The 16,804-nt window shown below is 32.5% G+C and overlaps 1 protein-coding gene across 2 annotated transcripts in view; it reads left to right on the top strand.

Annotated features, from left to right (window-relative positions):
- Positions 1-16,804, top strand: part of LOC125054971 (heterogeneous nuclear ribonucleoprotein L-like) — a 222,099-nt gene that overhangs the window by 4,210 nt on the left and 201,085 nt on the right. The gene's annotated exons all lie outside the window — the stretch shown is intronic.

Genomic DNA, 16,804 nt, shown 5'->3' with positions numbered 1-16,804 from the left:
TTGTACAAAATGTAAGTCGACCGCTACGTACGAACGTAACAGTTAAGATTATAAATTATATAATTATATATTCAATTATTCAAAAAAAATCGTAAACATATATAATAATTTAAATGCGCTGTATTTTAATTATTATCTGTAATGTTTTAAATTTCCAACCCTATCATTGCAATTTCAAAGTGTTTTGTTGTTTAATTTAAGACAATTATGATGAGTGTGCTTTCAAATTGTTCAATTTAGACATGAAACACGTGTTGTATAACAATAATAGGTGGGCGGTCATATTTCTCAGACTATAAATGTCGTTATTTTTACGATTAATTGACCAAAACAGCTGTGAATTTTTCTCAAGGTGTTTGTCTAGTAATATGATATTTTCTGCCCTTTAATCTGAATATTTTTATAAACTGTCATTATAAAATTAATTTCCTCTTACTTGTAATAGTCTGTACATATAAAATTTCATCGTATAATTTTTGTGTTCATAATAAAGCGCGTTAAGATCTGATGCTCGCTGTTTTAAAATTTGCTTCAAGGCTTATAACTTAGTCAAATGTGGAACGCGAAATGTCGGTAATTTTTTATTAATATTATGTATTTGGCTTAAATAGTTGTAAAGTTGGTATAATTCAGGCTCAGAAGAATTAGCCAGGTTATTACATATATATACAGTTCAGGTTATTAAGTAAATGACAGATCCAAAAAATGTGTTTGTGACATTGGACGGTTATGAGGTTTTAAAAAGTGGATTATAAGGGATTAGTCCCACCCAAACTTTTTAGAGGAAACAATAACTAAGGTTGCATTTGCTTGTAAGTTGTAGGGCGTAACATCGATATTATTTCGTGCTGCGGCCCTGAGGTCGCGCGTTCGGATCACGGCTGGTACACCAAAATTTTCTTTCTATGTTTGCAATTCAATTCTTGCTCGTACGGAAAAGGCAAACATGGTGAGTAAACTGGCATTCCAAAACCAACAAAGCGCCGTTATGCGTCTGTTGTGGTCAAAAAAATAAATAAATATACAACCTCGTATTAGGTTCAAATCAATTAAAAATAAAAATGATAAAAGAAACGGATCTATTCTTAGGCCGACTTGAGGTGGTAGCGCCACTGAATTATTTGTTACATAAAAAATGATACTAAATATGATACTTGTTCGGCTAAAATTCTTTAAGTATGAACATAATAGAAAATCAATTCTTGGTACTTTCAATATGGAACTGCTTCTTGAGTTTGCGTTTCTTCGCTACCAACCATAAAATGGGTCATAAGAGCTATATTACATAAACTATTTCGTAGTACCAAGGTCCCAACATACGATGCATGTCATTGAAATGCATTCGAAATGTACTGCGGAATTGATTGGATGGCATGTTTGGAATATTTCACCAGCCATAAACATATCAAGTGCATAATTCGTAAACCTTGGCCGCATCTCCGATTCGGTTATAATGCATTTATAATGTAGAGTGTATGCCCTTGCTTCATATTGGTATACAGATAGAACTTTAGAAGTCTATGTTGATGTAAATGAGCTCTTTTGTTCTTCATTTAATTAAATTATGTCAAAGTATTGTCTATGGTGCTTGCGCTTTGCATTATGCTAATTCTATAATTAGTAAATTTACTCTGGCTTCAAATAAATTTTTACTGTACAACAGTAAAAATTTATTTGAAGCAATAACTTTCATGTTTTTTTTACAGGTTAGTAAATATAAATTAGTAAGTTGTAAGCTGTGTTTTGAAAAATTCTTAGTAAAAAAAAATCTTTTACAGAACATTCCCTTTTTTTTAAACATCATATTTGATACACTGTACTAATAATAGTACGTATAACAAAAAAATATACTTAATTTATATATGATTAACTTAGGTACCTATATTATACTTGTCTTCTACGGAAATGCAGAACCAATGATGAAACTTGACTGTTCCCTAAGTTACCTAACAAAAGGGATCGATATTATTTCAGTTTGTGTAAAGTTTGTCTACGAAATAGCATACATGCTAGATCATACTACATAATATTGTACAATTCCAATATAAATTGTCATGTATCACAAATTAAGTGTTCTATGCATTCTTATCAGTATTACTTATAGGTTATAATTGCTATATTTTACGGCTTGTAATAAAATGATTTTTTTTGAGTATGACTAGTATGAACTAGAGAACATATTTATTATATTTCAATAGTAACTTAAATAACATAACAAATATTCTTCCTAAATAACTCGAACTGGACAAACCACGTATTTTTGAAATAAATAATCCTGACATCATTTACAGTAAATGATAATCTTATTTTCTATAAAATACCATGGTATCTATGAAATATGACACACTTGTTAACAGGAAACGATATATTCAAGGAAACATCTCAGTTCAATTCGAATAGTATTATTTGTGTCGACAGACAACAATAGGATGGACAGGTTACCAATAGGGAAGACGTGAGAACCGTTTTGGCTTTTAGAAGCAGTGGCGTAGCTACCAAGGGGCTAGGCGGGGCAGTGCCCCGGGGCCCTCAAGCTCAGGGGGCCCTCGAATCCTCACCAGAAATCTCGATCGTTCTGAACTTTTGGAAATTTCTCCCATTTTCAAAATAAATATGACAGGTTGCAACTCCCTGCACAAGTAAGAGCTTACGTAGCTTAGCATTTTTAAAGTATTTGTATATTTCATATTTTTATTTGATAAAACCTAATCAGTTTACATAGCAGTGGGGCCCCATTTTTTAATTAGCCCCAGGGCCCTTGGTCACCTAGCTACGCCACTGTTTAGAAGACAACTATTGTGGTTGGTAATACCATGGAAACCCTAAACTCCGATGGCTTGAGTTCAGCACCTTAAGGATGATACTACCAACTGGATGCGAAAAGTCCAAAAGACCCAATGAGATGAAGAGTTCATCATGACAATTGTGTATTGTTTTAATTTTACTTTTATTCTCATTTTGCATATGCTTTATATGCCCTTTATCATTAGGTAATAAATAAACAATAATCCCCGCATAAATACAAAACGATTTGAATTACGATAAATCGTTATTAAATGCGAATAATTCCGATCCAAATGGCGCCGGTACACAGTGAATATGGATTTGTGCGAGGCCATGATTAGATTTACCACAGTTTACTTGCCTTTAGGAATGGAAATATATTTAATCTAAATAATCGGATACGCACAAAAAACCATAGAGTGGATTTGTATTTTTTTTCTTCTTGACTTAAGAAACATTAATAACACTTGCCTTTTTTTGTAAAGATAAGTAGTGTGTCATTGATATTGGAACGACTGCTTTCCGAGCTATTAGGTAAAGGAGTGGCCACCTAAAGTATTCCTGTAGTTATATTTAATACTGGAGTATAGTTCTATAGACTGCAGAGGAGTATTAAATTTGTTTTGTATCACGTGCTCGACATAATATAATAGACGGGCGATATAGCCCAGGCCATTTCAGATTTGAAGGCTAGAACGAAGGCCAGGGATTTATATAAACAACACTATCTAAGTGTCTTACCCATTAGAAATTGTTTATTTAAATGTAATAGCAATTTACAGTAAGCTTTTGGTCTAATAGCGGCGTGTATACGGATGATTTAATTTTCTTTTGATGCTTTTTTAAATGTTTGTTGTAGTATTTCAAGTAGTTTTCATATGTAAATATTTCTTTATTACGGTAAAACAGATTCCATAGATAATATGAAGGAGAATAAAACGTAAGATAAAAATAATGTAATTATTGATATTTAGGAATTCAAACAATATACAAAAATTATAATGAATATAATAATATTTTTTAAAGATATAGGTCTATCAATAGTTATCTTGGGGGCAATGGCATATATCTTCGATGGGACATGGGGTGATAATTGTGCTTGTTTATAGGATTTATTTTGGGAAGTATTCAATTATCGCCGTGCCTACCAACACAAAATATTTTTAGGAAATTCAACTCAGGGCAACCCGGACATATGCCATGTCGTGTTATTCTTATTTTTATTTACAATATATACTTTTACTTTCACTGTTAATTTTTACTATTATTATTTTCTACATTCTTTTTCTTCTTTTTGCGTTTTAGGCGCAAACTAGCCGTTGTGGTTTCTGGCAGAATGACCAGCGCTGTAGAACACGTCTGCTCCAGCATAATGCTGAGCCAGGGCCAGTTACAACCACAACACACACACAATACAGACTTAAAATGTACCTAATTCTTTAAACAAATTTTTTTGTTATTTTTTGGTGTGTTTCGTTAGTAATAAATGCTATGTCTATGTCTAAACACTAAGCCATAGATGCGGTAGTGTCGAAGCATTATGAATAAAAAGTTCTTATGTCTATATATCTATCGTATGATATGATAAAGGTTAGCGACACCTTCCATTTTTTGCGGACCAAATAAGTAATAACGAAAATGATTGTGTAATAACTAGAACATATCACGTGGTTCCAATTTAAGCCGATAGTTTTTTAATAGATAAAAGGTTGTCTATTGTCAGTTGGTATAGTTTGTATGTGAAATTTCACCATAATTACAAGTCGCTTTGACAATCGCCATCGTCTAAATAAACAGTGATATTGATGGTGCAGAATTTTATATAGAGTACATTTGATATCAGAAGTGCAAAGATTTTAGGTGTGTGAATTTTATAGTGCGTAACCGTTTAGTTTGTTATGGAGGTAATTATTTTTTATATACTTTCAAAATATTTTTTAAAATATGGTAAAAATAGGTAATAAGCGACATTAACGGCTTGGATGTAATCAAAGTTCTTTTACATTATTTTTTTTTAAATTTTCAGTCATATATATTATTGTTTTATAATAACAGCAGATATTAAAATGGCTACATTTTGATATTCGCTTACAGCAAACAATTAAGATTTTGATTCTGATTAAATTTATAGAAACTCACTACATTCATACGTTTAATTTGTCTGCGTCTGTATAGGTTTTGTTTATGAAAGTGAATTATATTTTATTTTTCATAAAATGTTATTTAATATTTTACCACTAGCCCCCGCAAACTTTTTAAAAGCTATATATGGAAACATTTTGCTATGCTACCCTTATGGAGCCTGTTTGATTTTCCGTAATGAAATAGGCTTTCAGCACTAAAAAACTGTATTTTTTTATGTTTTCCATTTTTTTTCTCAATAACCTTCCTCAGAATTCAAAGAATTGGAAAAATACTCGTATTGGGCCAGCCGTCGTTAAGAGTTGCGCTCAGCAACATATTTTGTGATTCATTTTTATTTGTATATTTTTGTGAAATATGAAATGAAAGAAATGATTTCGATGTAAATTTAAAAGCGATTTTTCTTATCTGACAAAACTTCATTAGTTTCAATGATTCGTTGATAGATGGATGAGTTAGTTCACACTTAAACTTGTTCCTTGGTAACAAGAGAAGTGGTTCTCTTCGTGCCTAAAGCCGATATTCACTTTGGGCCGCCAGCGGAATGAGTAAACTGTCTGTGAATCTTAAGTGGCAGTCGCGAAATCGACCACGATACCAAAATTGTTCTCGTATGAATGTTCCAAATTTAAACGCAAATAAATCAAAGCTACTTAACAGAGATGTATGGGCATGCAGATAATTTGCAACGCACGTTGCGCTTGACACGCGTAAACAAAATAATCTTTGTAAGGCGTTGCTAGGGGTGACAACGGATATCTAATGTGGCTAACATTGTTCAAATATCAAAAATGTTAAGTCTCATAAGCAAAGAATAGGTTTATTTCCAAGTTAATTTTCATAATGTTTCAGAGCTTTTTATACTTTGTTCTACCTGATATCGATATAGCTTATTATAAATTAATATAGCAAATAGCAAGTAGAGTAAGAGTGATGTTTTCTTGTTTCATTCATTTTGAGTCGCTATATATATATATATATATATTACTAGCTGGCCTGGCGAACATCGTACCGCCTAACAGTCGATTCTTTATTTGTTTAAAATACTTATTCTGCTATTCGGGACACCGGTCTAGCTAGTAAGATAAAAAAATAAGTTGATAAGACAACAAATACATTATGTCAAAAAATAAAAATTTACCTTCCCGGATCCCCTCCTAACTAACACTTGAACTTTATGCTATGGTATTAAAGTTCAAATTGACTTTAAAGTATTATTACGAATATTTTGTATGGGAATATAGAAAAGTGTTGTTTTTAGACTTTTTCACTCAGTTTTTTTAAATTTTTCTCCGTAAGAACCATCCTCGTACTTCAAGGTATATTATAAAAAAAAATCAGACAAATCGGTCAAGCCGTTTTCATGTTATGTCGTGACAACGGAAAACGGGTTTCATTTTTATATATATAGATATAGTGACTCCATCATATATTGTATTAAAAATATATTCAACGAAGGCAATGTGAGTGTCTACATGGCGGAATTAACATCAGATGAGTCTCTTGTCCGTTTGACCAGCTAAATAAAAAGAAAAAAATAAATTATAATTTTGCCAGCCCTGCATCGGCGTTTGATCAGCGGCAGAGCCAAAAGAGTGACCTGTGGTTATTTCTGTTACACCAATATCTTCAAAGTGACTCAATTTCTTCGTGATACAGATTGATGACTTGCGGACTGATCTCGTACAATGAGTTTTATAATTAAGACAGTAATAATATAATTAGGCACACAAAAATAATAACAGTACGTACATCATTCATAATTTTAACCAGATTTGTTATATCAGAAATCAAAGCCAAGCCAAAAGCCACCACTAACCTCTGATCTTTCGCGAAATTGTTTGTATGTTTGAAGTGATAAATTAATTGAATTGGACCGTATAATTGGATTTAATAAAACAATTATAATTAGTCCGTACGTAATTGATTTCGTTTCGTATTCCGATTTCCGATGCGTTCTGTTTATTGTGTTTTGATAATTAATTCAATTAACATTGATTATTAATTGAATTTGGTGTATAACCCAAACTATTCACCATGAACAATGACAGAAGACTCGCAAAAGTTTTCTACATAAACACCTCTTTTCACCACCACCTTTCCAGCTGTTTAATCGTGAATTTTGTTATAATAATTTATATGTATGTAAGCTTTTATTTTCTTATTTTAAATGTCAGTTTTTTTTATTGTATAAGTCCATATTGTTATCTGAAATGTTATATGTTATTTTTGTTAATTTAGTTTTACACTTTTTGCAGTTTAGTTTAGTTTTTTTATAATGTATTTATTTTTCCATACTAGGGTTGCCTGGTGAAAATCGTTTGTTAGCGCTAAAGCCGCCCGTTGCCTCCTTAATTTATGTTATCTGATTGTATATGTACTATTAAAACAACAGTGTTAATAAATAAACGCGTTTTGTTCGAAGTTTCAGTGCTGTGGTACGTTTTGTTTATTTAGTGAGAACCTTAAAATAAGCTAAGAATTTCGGCACGTTCGTATTGCCGCATTTAGTATTTCTGTTAAAATAGCATAAGTATGTAAATAAATCCATTATATACTTTTCTTTACCGTTAGGTAATTAATCTTGTTATTAAAATATCTTTATTTAAAAGAATACTATACCTAGCCTAGTAAAACATAGTTTTATGTATAACCATTGCATCTTGAAAATAAACAAGTTAATATGTATATTGTATATGTTTTTCAAAAAAATACATTTCATTTTGTACGATCGCGTCAAGTCAATTTACCTTGACGATATTATGATTGATATTATTTGTACTCATAATATTAACATTAATGTATTTCGCCTGGCTGAATATTAAAATGCTACTGAAGAATGTAGGTCGATTATTAAAAATAATATATGAATACTTTCTATAATTAATAAAAAACCAGCGCAAAACTTCTACAACGTCTTGGTCTCAGATATATGTATCTGTTTCGTGATAATTTTTTGTACTTAATAGCCAGGTTTATTGGGTAGGCCGTAAAGTATGTATGTACGTACCTGTAATTAAATAACTAAAATTCAGTATTTTCCGTAAGTTAAAGCTGCATCCGATGACTTACGTATCGTAACCTACGCGTCTATCTACATTGCCTAATCTGCATATTATCAAGTAAACAATTGTTATCTAAAGAGCAATAAATCACACAACAACGCGAGTGCCGACAGGCATGACAGCAGCTGTCACGTTGACAGCACGAATTTTGTACGCTTATGCGCGAAAAAGTTGCGATGTTTTCTCGGGTTTTTATCCGTTCTAGAATTGTTTAAACAACTATTCGTCTCAGAAATATTTACACTATATTGCGAAAAACGGGCACCCAAGTAAATTTACGGTAAGTTCGATTTCAGTTAATTAAATTAAATTGCTTGACATAATGTGTAAATTTCAGAATCAAAAATGTATTTGATATGCGTGAAGTGAAATCGGGCTATGTTTTATAAATTTTTGATAAATTCTTTAAAACCGATGTAACGGCTAAACACAAAATGATTGGTAATAAAGACAAGAATATTTTTTTACTTTTTAATTAAATAAAGTTACAAATGTAAAAACATAGTAACGCGTGTGACCTCACATCACAGCCTGAATCCTTAAACGGTGCTGAACTTTCTATAGGGTTTTGAGGCCTTTATACGACCGATACGAATGATAAAGATAACGAAAAGTGTTTTTTTTTAAAGTTTAGTTTATTATCGTTTCAAAAACATTTTTAATGCATAAGATCCGTATCTAATTATTTATTTATTGCTGTTAAGAAACTAAATGGCAAGTATGAAGTAATAATTCATTCCGTGGATGTAAATCAATGTAACAAGCTATTAATGTCGCCTTGTGCACACTTTACTCGGAAATATGCTATTTTTAAATATAATATGTAATTTATAAAGGTTGACCGCTTTTGTGGCTTCGAGGACTCTTGGTTTATTCAATAAGTTTAATTCGATTTTCAAAAATTCGTTTCCTGCCAAAACAGTACACCAGTAGTAAGAAAGTAGTCCATTGTTCATTTACGTGGTTAAGTTTTAAGTTTAATAGATACAGAGATATGTTTAGTCTATTTTATTGTATTATCAGAAAATGTATAATTTAGTTAATAAATTACATATTTAATCTGTTAATTCTTCATAGCTATACAATGATTAGGTAAAATTTAAAACAATATGCTTTGGTTTGCTCAAAAAAAAGCATTATATGACGTATTGCCAACAAACAGTTAAGGATTAAATTGTGTATTTGAAATATAGAATGCAAACGACTTAAAATTCTTAAGTATTCTCCGCTTATAATTACTGTAAGAGAAATTAAATTTTCTTAACTATTTTGAAAATTCAAAGTTGCGGAATAATAACGCAAACTTAAATGTTAGTAACGTTACCAAAAGCAATTTGTGAAAAGCGAAAGTTTGAATGAAGATTGTTCCCGGGAAACGGAACGTTTATAAATTAATTTGAAGTTTGGATTTGGCTATACTCTGCGGTCTTATTGTAGAGTTCTAGCCATTTTACTTAAAGCATCCACGAAATTATTAAAACAACCGGACTTCGTATAGTATGTTCAACTTATTAGATGTTTGATAAGAATAAAAACCATTAACTAAGAAATTGGTAATTACTTAAAGGTAACATCAAATAATAATTATTTTTATGAGGCAATTTCCCTAAGTACAAAGTTTCGTAAAACTGATCAGCGTGACCTAATTCCTATTTTAAGATTTTATTCCTGTATGGGAGATTTAATATGGTGTGAGCTTAGGATAACTGCGAAGGTATAAATATATTTGGATAAAATATTTCGCTAGAATCGATAAGATTGTTAAGCCACAAAAAACTCTTTAAAATTGTTTAGTTAAATATGTTTTCCTATTATAATAATAAAGCCTCATTTATTCCTTGTAAAATTCACCCATCTTACACACACTTAACATTTTATAATTTTTTTAAGGACCTCTTATTTAGTAAAGGCCTCTTCCAACTGGCTCCATCTCTCTCTATCTTGAGCATTTTTCTCCCAATTTTCTCCAACTTCTTTAAGCTCGTCGTGAAAGAGGGCGACCTCTCTCGTTTTCCATGGTGAAGTGCTTTTGCACTTTGGCACCCCGTTTTCCTGTAACATAATAAGAACTAGATCCTTTTGTATCTCGAAAATGAGCGCAGAATGTTACTACAGAACAAAAAATAGATATGTACGCTGAACAGTTTTGTTAACTTGAATAAAATAACATTTAACTAGCTTCTGAAACTTGTCAGTTCGCGTATATATGAGATAGGAAACTATAACTGGTAATATTATATGGAGCTTACAGATTGTGCGGACAATAAAGTGCCGATGTCAATATTGAATAAGTTTAAAACATTATTTTTTAAGTTTTTGGTATCTACAATATCAGCTGCATTGTTATAGGCTTTAGGTCTTTTTCATTTATTAAAGTGACTAGAGTGATAAGGAAGATCGTCTTCCAAACAGCTCTTGGAGTGAGGATCTTATTTAATATTATAGCAGTGTGTGGGCGCGGTCCTAACAATAGTGAGGTTACCACGTGTTCGGTAGCATTTCGTCGTTATTTTCGATCAGCATTTGCGCTCATTTGTCACGCTAATGCTCGCCGGCCTGATGTCTGTCCATCTCCCGTTCACTAGTCGATATTATTTTACATTTATTAACTAAAGTAACAAGCAAAAATTCAGTTATAAAATATTAGTTTAAGGTCGAAATTATACATATTTTTATTTTCATTCTCTTTTGATGCTCCAATGCATACTTATAAGAGAAAGTATAGTTCGCTGCTTTTAATGTACTCGTAATAAAAGTAACAGTCCAATATTTAATTTGTTTATATATTTATTTAGAAAGAGAGGTACTAATATTTTGAAATCTAATACAGTATTAATTGTTACTAAAATTAAATCTCACGAAAATGGTAACATTAAATGTGCGTGTGTGTGAGTGCGTACAATGTACATGCTTCTATAATAAATCCCGTTATGAGAAATTAGTTGTAGTAGTGTTAGTACTAACCAAAATCTTGTGCGCAAAAAATCTTCAAAGCTAATAATCCCGGGTGTACACTTAAGATAAGAGTCCAATATAGATATAGTTTATTGTATCGACTGAGCCCCGGAGAAAATAAATGTTTATTTTTTGTGTTGAGGGAAAAAGATTATTAGACCCTGTCTTCGTATAGATATTTTACGGGAGGTAACTTTTCTTTTAGCTTTCATTTGTTTGTCTGACTAAAGATCGCATTACATTCGTTAAATGACTACAATTTCCACCACTACTCCTCACATTGTTATTCAATACTTGTCTGTTACTGTGTCGTTACATTGCTCTTGTAGAGATCTTTTCTTGTATTAACTCCGTCTTGCGTAATTGTATCTCGTACTAGATGGTATTGTTAAAAGCGGGTGTTACACAACTTTAATCGTTGTATTGCATTGGTATTCCTTCCGGATTGCATTTCAAATGGCAGATTAATGAGTTCATCAACCCCGCCCCATCAATAATCCTCTATCGCATACCTGAGGCAAAGGTTACCTATTCTAGTGCCGCCAATAAAAATAGATCTTAAGAACATGCAGAATCGATTGCTTTTGACGTCATGCGCCTGAGAGGTGAATAAAACTATTTCTCGCTGTGATTGATTATCCGGAAATTGAATTTTATAGTGATAACATTATTAGCAATAATAGTGCGCTAGGTATTTTATCAATGGTGTGGTATAACTCTACCTGATTCTGAGGTCTAAAATAAGTTGAAGGTATGAGGTTTAGTGAGTAAAGCCGCAAGACTGTGCAAATGTATTTCTATCCCAGTAAAAATTTAGTGCTCTATTATAAAGCTCATCCTTAGTAATTCTACCAGCCAACAGTCTTCTGGGGTTTCATTTTCCACCGGATTGGATCATCAGCGAGGAGTTTGGGACTCTCACAACATGATATTATAACACAAAATATTATATCTGTTCTAACAAGTATTACCATAAATAAAAATATAGTACACATTTGAAATTCACAAAATTCGCATGAAAAATTTTGTAGGCATCTCGACTTATTCAAATTTAATAGTATATCAACAGTTGATACAAGTTTTGGAGCGTAACGAATACCGATCGCAGTGTTTTGGACATAAATTCTATACTAAGCCGTCGCCGATTTTACAATTTATTTTTAACTGACAATATTCGCGGATAGACTAGTGACAGAAGATACATTTAGACGTTTGTTTCCGTGTTCGAATGTTGGGTTCATTCTGTTTATGAATCATTTTAAATATGTACATTTAATTCTTCAGGCTTTAGAATATAAATGTTCCCTATGGTAGGGGAGCCCACGATGCTAAATGGGGATTTACTCGAGCGTCGTAGAGACCTATTGGGATGCAAAGCTTAGATAAAAAGAAGAAAAAAATGTTATATGATAAATTCCTTTTCATCGGTGGGGGAAGCGGCTATAGATAGTTAAATATGTAAAAAAAAACTGTTGCATGGACATCCTCGAGCGCGTCAGATATTGATAGCATCTATGCCCTACGTATTTTTAATAATGTACGTATGTTAATCTGATCGTTTGCATGATGCGGGTGGTTGTATTTAAGGGTTGAAAATTAAAAAAAAAAAAAAATTATCGAGCGCGTCAGATTTTCTAAGGGAGTGTTAAGTGCACCAAAAAAAAGCTCTCATTCACTAATCTGACGATTTCGATGGGACGCAAACCCACAGCCATTTTCTTAATTTGCAAAAAAAAAATCGCAATTTTGAAATACTCAAGCGCGTCAGATTAAGATATATGTGGTTCATCTTTATGTTCTAAACGTACTGTCTCATAATCTGACGATTATCTAGAGGGATTCGCCTGATCTGCCAAAAAAAAAATAGAAAAACGGTTCACCTAAAGGGCCATCCCTGCAACTTCCCGCTAATTCCATTCCTGGGCGCTTAAAATTGATATTTTCAGCTCGCTGAGTTCAAAGAAATAACATTTCTATGCATTTGAGCTCTCCCAGCTCGAAAGTCTGATAGAAGTTTCATAGAACACTATTTTTGGAATTTTCAAACCGCAATAACTTTTGAATGGATCAAGCAATTTTCACGCGGTTGGCGGCATTCGACGCAGTTTTATCATCCTCATAAATAACTTTGCAATTTTAATTGATCGAACCACAAATTTCGGAGTAATCCCGAAAAAACACTTTTTCGGGTTTCTTTCGTGTACGATATCTCTCGAACGAATCAACCGCTTTTGACCAGCTTGGTGGCGATCGACGTGGTTTTTTAAGCTCAAAGGCGGATTAGTTTTTGAAGTTGATCGATAAAGAAACCACTTTAAAATAAAATATTTCTTATTTTTTTAAGATTTTTCAAAATTTCTCAAAATCTATCGGTCCGAATCGGTTCAAATTCACAGGAAATGTAATTTTGAGGGAAATATTTAGAACGCCGTTTAGTAAATTCCGATCGGTTTAAGGAAATGTAGGCATCACGCAGCTGCACGCATTTAACTTTATCGACGAATTTTTGTTATTTCGGCTTGCGAAAATCGTCAGATTATATATTTTTCATTATTCTTGAATTATTTCCTTCAAAATAAAAAAAAAATTAGCTACGCTCGAGAATGTCGAGATGACGTTTTTTTTTTACAACTTTGTTGCCCTCCCCTTTTTTTCCGTCACTCTCAAATTGTCAGATTAGTGGAATATACACTTTTTAGGATGTAATTAACTCACCCTACCTTAATCTGATGCGCTCGGGAATTTCTGATGGTCAATTTTTTTTTACTAAACTGATCCTGTCTCCTTCACGTGCGGCTTTATATATGGGCCTCATATTTTGTGGAGGTACTTAACCGGGTACAAGGTATCCCCCTATATATTAATCTGCCGCGCTTTAGTAAATCCCGAAATCCCCTCTTGGGCTCCCCTACCACTATATTTGAATACAGCTATGATTTCTTGATAAGAATAGTCTTCGAAAATGGATTCCGGAAAACGTTTTTCTTTTCTTGTTGATTAGTTTTGGTAGATTTGGCTAAGACTACGAGCGTTACAAAAATCAGTCCTTTCTAAACAAATACCATCTGGCTATTTACGCCTTTGATGCGGTGCACATAATAATAACAGTCTATATAAATAACATAGATACCGTTTATTGAATGTTTTGTAATGATGCCTTGTGGTTTTGCGATATTAATTATAATACATATGCTGCCGCTTAGAGCTGTAAGCAATATCAAGCTCTACAATTTTTCTCTAGAACACAGCCGTTTTGTAAGAAGAGTTTCCGTTCGACCGATTTTCTTCTGACGAAAAACTCTTTTGATTTTCCAGGTAAATATATACCCCATGACACACACAAGTAACATGGCTTTTTATTTTTAAAAGAAGTTTTAAATTCTGTCCAGTGGATATAGAAATTACCCACTGCAACCTCACAAACTATCCCTCTTTACATTACTATAGATATATTCCATCTAATGATTCTAGCAATAACAGTGAACCATCATTGATTGATACGCGCAGCTGTTAGTTGTTTCCACTGGCTTAATTAACTAACAATTTATGTACCAAAAGGTACTTGGTTTTCTTCTTTATGTTTTGTCAAAGACATAGCCTTCTACTATTGCCATTGAATCAAAGTTGTTTTCGTTCGTAATTATTTCATTTAATTTCTGTAATTAATCAACCAAAACAAATAAGAATACATTTTTTAATGTTCGTTAAAAACCACTTGCTGGCCGCATCCGTAAATTGTAAGATTTTATATAAAAACATGTGTTTCCTTGTAACAACTATTGTTTAAAAATCATTTAGTTGAAAGGTAAAAATAAATATATCGGTGGAACTTTGTACACGTGAAAATCTATTTTAATTTAGTTCCCGCTTTGAGTATAAATCTTAGACCTACATTGGTCTGTCTAGACGTCGAAAAAGTTAACAGCTTTGCTAAAATCGGTTTGGCTATTTTGAGAGTAAAGGGCAAGCTTTATAATGGTTGGAATTCCGAGAGGTTTTGTGATAAGATTATCTGTATAAAATATACACCAGTATGATTATTGACGTTGAGGATAAATGTAATTCAATTTCTTATCCGGTGTCGTCAAGATGATTTTATGATAGAGCGTTGTAAAACTTTCTAATAAACTTTTATAGCTATCAAACAAACGTATAAGTGTAGTACTTGCGTAGAGCAACGACACAATTTCTGGGAATTGAAATATTTTATGAAATTAACATACAAATAAACTTTTACAACCACATACCACAAACAGAACAGCGTACGCAACCGACTTACCATGTCAAACTGTGAACCAAGCCGCAAGCCAACGGGTGGCTTTGAAAGTAAAGGAATTATATTATCTTCATTAAAATTTGAGACAAACGTATGAGACATGGTGTCCTATGCTTTGTAATAAAATTTAAATTTTAAACAATAGTACAGACCGCGGAAAGCCTGTACTATGCAAAAATACATCAAAACATATTATTTTAATTCGGGAACGAAAATATTATTCACGCGTATTATTTGTAAGGTTATTTGAAAGATTATACAATACAAATCTGATGCCGAAGTAAAATATTAAAATTAATTTGTTAATCAAGCAATCCAAGCAGATATGACGCGCCCGTGGCACGGAATAATCCCCGGATGAATCAACGAAAGTATGCACAATATCAACGTTTTGGCTCTACGCCAGCTTAGGCACTTTGTACACGCGCGACTAACAACATCGCTGATGTAAAAAGCTTGCGATTTTTAACCATTAAGTATGAGCCAAACCTGCCTACCTACTTCATCTGACAACCACTTACTGGTCAATCTGGTCTTGGTTGGACTTATTACAGAAGAATACAGAAGCATTATTATTAAAGCTTGGTCCGTGCACATAATATTTTTCGATGTAAGTCTTATTTGGTATTTTACTGCCAGTGTTTCTATATTTCAATATGTCAATCTCCTAGCTTGAAAAATATTGTAAACGACGAATCATTTAGTTGGCAACCTTTCCTCATCCTGCTTAGGGCTGTGCTATTCTTGTAACGATTTGTAATATTAGATCTAAAAGCTTTTATTCGTTTTATTGGATAATTAGTTACCCGTGATCGCTTTTAAAAACGGTTCGCTACTAACTGGTACAAGCGGAAATAGAAGACAGTATTGGGCTCGTTTTTTTTTAAATTCATTTACACGTCAATATGATGGTAAAGCATACATTGGTATGTGAACAAGGTAATCGCAAAACCGTATAGTTCGTACATTACCTTACCTAGGTGAGTGTTAGTCTACAATTCCTGTGCCTATACGTCATGCGGTGAGACGTTACAGTGACCGAAAAGACGATATTTCAAAACATAGCTTTCAACAAAGACAATTATTTTAGAAGATCTATCGTTACCTGTAGTCGTTTTTTTATTTTGGCTGTTAAAACCATAGACTTAGTATATACTGGCGTATAGACGAACTGGCAGCTCGATAAAGCGTGACCAATTTTGATTTGTCAGTGTGTGCATTAGCTAGTGATGTACCTTTTACTTTGGAGGACTATCGATAACTTATTGAAGTTAGATGTTCGACCCTTGGAGAAAGTTGTTCCATAGACTGTTTTTGTCCAGATTATAATTATGACATTATGTAAAAAAAATGCATTAATAAAAAAAACAACTTTTTTCATTGCTTCTTAATTTATTGACCTTTAAACAGAACAATCTTATTAAACTGGTTCCTTACAGTTTCCTTTCCTAAATTATTAAGTTTACATTCATACTTAAGTCGAATGTCAAAGTAAATTTCTATAACGTATTTCATTGTATTTAATAATACCTATGATCACTTAAAATATCTTGGTCCAAATTGTGGTTTTCCAAACTCGAAA

This window comes from Pieris napi, chromosome 13 (assembly GCF_905475465.1).
Source record: "Pieris napi chromosome 13, ilPieNapi1.2, whole genome shotgun sequence".
NCBI lineage: Eukaryota > Metazoa > Arthropoda > Insecta > Lepidoptera > Pieridae > Pieris > Pieris napi.
Note: the sequence above shows the minus strand (reverse complement) of the source record. Positions and strands in the feature narration are given on the sequence as shown.